The sequence below is a fragment of the Bos taurus genome, chromosome 1, assembly GCF_002263795.3.
Source record: "Bos taurus isolate L1 Dominette 01449 registration number 42190680 breed Hereford chromosome 1, ARS-UCD2.0, whole genome shotgun sequence".
Lineage (NCBI taxonomy): Eukaryota > Metazoa > Chordata > Mammalia > Artiodactyla > Bovidae > Bos > Bos taurus.
The window spans coordinates 105775774-105780083 of record NC_037328.1 but is presented as its reverse complement, the minus strand read 5'-3'; the positions used below and the strand labels follow the sequence as shown (position 1 = coordinate 105780083).

Genomic DNA, 4310 nt, shown 5'->3' with positions numbered 1-4310 from the left:
CCTCATCCTCCTCTGGCATGGATGACATCTGCAGCCTGTAGTAAAACACCTGCCATGAGGAGAGGATTGGCTTGAATGCTCTTGTCCAAACCCTGGCTTGGTTTTTGGTACAGAGCATATCTCACCACTAGTGCCCTAGAAGGTGACTCTTTTGGTGACTCTGTTCATAAGGCTCTTTAGCTAATTGTGAGATACCCAGGGCTTCTAAGATGCCCAATACTCCAGCCAATGCTTGTGTGATTCTTTCAGCTTCTTGAGGGGCTCAGTGCCTCCATTATTCATGCTCTCAGCCACCATTTAAAGAAGATTGTCCGGCCACAATAAGCCCTAACAGATCCTTCCCATATCTGAAGTGGAAAGAGAGAACAGACCCAGGTAACACACAGGCCCTTTCTTTTCTTACCTTTTTCAGGTTAGTTGCCATTTCTCTTTGACTCTCCTTTCTTACCGCCCAGCATAAAAGGGCCCATTTGTGGGCTTTATTCCATGGCCAACTCCTATGGGAACAAGAAAGCCCCTGAAATTAACAAATCTTGAAACATCAGATCTCCCAAATTTCATGGCTAGACTGACTGAATGCTACCTTTTAATGGATAAAGATAAACATCTTCCTTCTTCAAACTCTTCAGGCTCAAATACCCATTTATCTCTCTTTTTTAATTAAAACATAGTTAATTTTGTGTGACCTTGTGGTGTAATGGTAGCATGTCTGACTCCAAGTCAGAAGGTTGTGTGTTCAAGTCACATTGGGGTCAGATCGGTTTTTTGGGCTTCCCTGGTGGCTCAGACAGTAAAGAATCTGCCTGAAATGCAGGACGCCTAGGTTCGATCCCTGAGTCAGGAAGATCCCCCAGAGAAGGGAATGGCTACCCATTCCAGTATTCTTGCCTGGAGAATTTCATGGACAGAGGAGCCTGGCAGGCTACAGGCGAAGGGTTTGCAAAGAGTTGGACACAACTGAGTGACTAATACACACATATAGTTAATTTATAATGTGTTAGTTTCAAGTATATATCAAAGTGATTCAGTTATACAAACGCATATATTCTTTGTCATATTCTTTTCCTTTATATGTTATTACAAGATATTGAATATTATCAATAGCTCCATGTGCTATACAGTAGGTCCTTGTTGTTTACCAATTTATGTGTAGTAGTGTATACATGTTAATCCCAAACTCCTAATTAATCTCCCCCAACTCCTCCCTGGCTATCCTTTTTGGTAGCCATAAGTATGTTTTCTATGTCTGTAACTCTGTTTCTCTTTTGTGGATAAGTTCATTTGAATCATTTTTTTTAAGATTCCACATATAAGTGATATCATATGTGTTTGCCTTTCTCTGACATGGCAATATTTCATTATTTTTTTATGTCCATTTATCTCTTGAGTTGGTTAAGGCCAAAGGATTAGTACTGACTCATTTACATCTTTGATGGATTTAGAGCTTAATCCTCAGTGCTGAAATCATATTTGAATTCATGTATTTTAGAATAAGTGTTATCTTACTTTAATTTTTTTTTGTAGGCAACAGCTTCTGAAGTAATCTATATCCTTTTAGTTTAGCCAGCAGAGGAGAGAAGAAATCAGCAGGGATCTTGGGAGAATAAAAGAAGATTTTATTGATATTTATCCCTAGTTTCCTGTGGCTTTGGATGATTCAGTGTGTATCAGCAGAGAAACAGTAACCATCTGATATAATTGTAAAGGTTTTGTGGCTGGCACACTTAATACCAGTCATTGATTAAGCCGTTTGGAAGACAGTGGGGAGAACCTAGAATTTTTTCATTTTATTTCATGGAACAGCTTTGAAAGATGAAAAAAATAGGTAAGTTTAGACATTAAGAGAGCATATTTCAAACACTAGCAAAACTCCACTAAAAAGTGGATCCTGTCCGAATGAAAGGATGGTTGACTCACCAGAATGATGTTTTTGACATACTATGACCAACATTTGGTGAGCTCTTACTGTTGGCCAAGCACCCTTCTACTTGATGCATAATAAATAATTCAGTCCTCATGACTCTTTGAGGTAGCTGTGTTATATTACCCCCTGTCAGTTTACAGATGAGGTGATTAAGGCCCAGAGGGGTTAAGTAGCCTGGTCAAGTATATCAGCAGGTAAGTGGCAGAGCTGGGATTATGAACACAGGTGTCAGTGTTTCTAGCCACTCTCCCATGCTATTGGTTTCTCAAAGATATCGTTACATCTAACTATCAGGATTCTTATACCAACCTGCGAGTAGGTATTAAGAAGGCAGCATGTCATCCTACAGTGTGGTTGTCTTTGCTGGGCTGGACTGAGGGGCCCCAGGCTGCTCCCATCTTAAAAGAGTGGTGATGCTATCATTTGCCTTCTCTAGATTTATTCTAAAATATGATTCTGGGGCCCACACAGAGTTAATTCAGCATGGTGGGCTGGGGTTCTGCAATCTACATACTTTTAGTGGTGCCCAGATGGTTCTAATGTAATGCAGGTTTCTGGTTTGCTTTCTTTGAGTGCTCTCAGTCTAGTTTTAATCCTTATGTAATACTTATCCACACATTTCAGGCAAAGGGAACAGCAGTGCAAAGGCGCTGGAGTAGGGTGGGAGTAAGATTTGCATGTTTAAAGATCAGGAAAAAGACCAGTGTGGCTGAGACTTGGTGAGAAATGGGAGAGGAATAGAAAATGTGACCACAGGGGTCAGACCACATACAGCCTATAGGCTATGGTATGGGTTTTGCTTTTAATACTACATAAAATAGGACACCATGGAGACTTAACTGCAGGGACTAGCATGGTCAAATTTTATTCAGTTCAGTTCAGCTCAGTCGCTCAGTCGTGTCCGACTCTTTGCGACCCCATGAATCGCAGCACACCAGGCCTCCCTGTCCATCACCAACTCCCGGAGTTCACCCTTCAAGCAGGTTTTTCAAAATAAAATATTTTCACTAGGCTCTCCATCTATGAGGAGATAGAAATCTGGGTTACTTTTCTGAAGATATTTAAGTTTCTTTAGATATTTCTTTCCACAAAGTTATTTTTAGCTTATGTTTTATATGCAATATCATAGGCCATTTTACTGAAAAGTTGAGACAGTTATTTCTTAATTCTTTTTGCTTCTTTTCAACATAAAATTTGAAATTCTATGCATTAAAACCCATGTTCTCGAATATACTGTATTCATTTTCTTTTCCTACTATAACATATTAACACAAATGTAGTCACTTAAAATACCACAGATTTACTGTCTTGCAGTTCTTTTAGGTCAAAAGTCTGACACAGATCTCACTGGGCTAAGGTGAAGGTGTCATCAGGACTGCATTCCTTTTGGGAGGCTTCAGGGGAAATTTGTTTCCTTGCCTTTTCTGGCTTCTGGAGACCACCCATTCCTTGGCTTCTGGCCTCCTTCCTCCGTCATCAGATCCAGCAATGTGAATCTCTCTGATTGTTCTTCTGTAGTCACATCTCTCTTTGACCCTAGTTGGTAAAGGTTCTCTGCTTTTAAACACTCATGTGATGAGCAACACCCGGATAACCCAGAATAATCTCCCCCATCTCAAGGTCCTCAACCACATCAGCAAAATCCCTTTTGCTGTGGAGGATGACACGTTCACTGGTTCTGGGGATTAGGGTGTGAACATCTTGGGGTGTGGTGCTCTTCTGCCTACCACACTGCTGCTGCTTTTAGAAGGAAATTGCCTTCCAATTCAAGTTTTTATAAAGAAAAATTCAGTGTAACATAAAAGTTAGGAGCTGCTTTGAATCTGGTATTCTGAATGGTGATTTTTCAGTGAGGTTTTCTTCTTTCTCTCTATGAAAACAACAGAATATTTCATCATTTTCTGAAGGCTTTACCAGCCCTGTTATGCCTTAAATGTGTACAGAAGCTTCTATATTACACATAAATTGTTTTTCTTTCAATTGTTTCCTCGACTCAAGTATTCTTTCCTCTTATTTGTGCATTATCTTGATGTCAAAGCATTTCTCAACTTGACATTTTCTTTCCAAGGCTTTAGGCTTCTATTGCACAGACTTTTTATTGCTTCACAGGACAAACTCATCACAAAGTTGTTTTTATTCACTACCTGATTACATCGCTTTCTGACACCAACATCATTTTAACCTCTAAAACATATAGATGTTTCATATGATGTATATTCAAAAGGTCTTAGATCAAAACAATTAAAATTTTGCTGGTGTTCTTGGTCAAGTGTCAGCTTTAAAAGGAATAGATTTATGTTTATTTGATTTAAACCATATACACATACATATGTGTATATTGCATGAACTTTAACTTGTAATCTTTCCTCATTGTCTTTTCACCTGG

At 39.3% G+C, this 4310-nt stretch overlaps 1 non-coding gene across 1 annotated transcript; it reads left to right on the top strand.

Annotated features, from left to right (window-relative positions):
• Positions 1 to 683: 683 nt before the first annotated feature.
• On the top strand, positions 684 to 755 carry TRNAW-CCA (transfer RNA tryptophan (anticodon CCA)). The gene has a single exon. It is a non-coding gene; the product is annotated as a tRNA-Trp (tRNA).
• Positions 756 to 4310: the final 3555 nt, after the last annotated feature.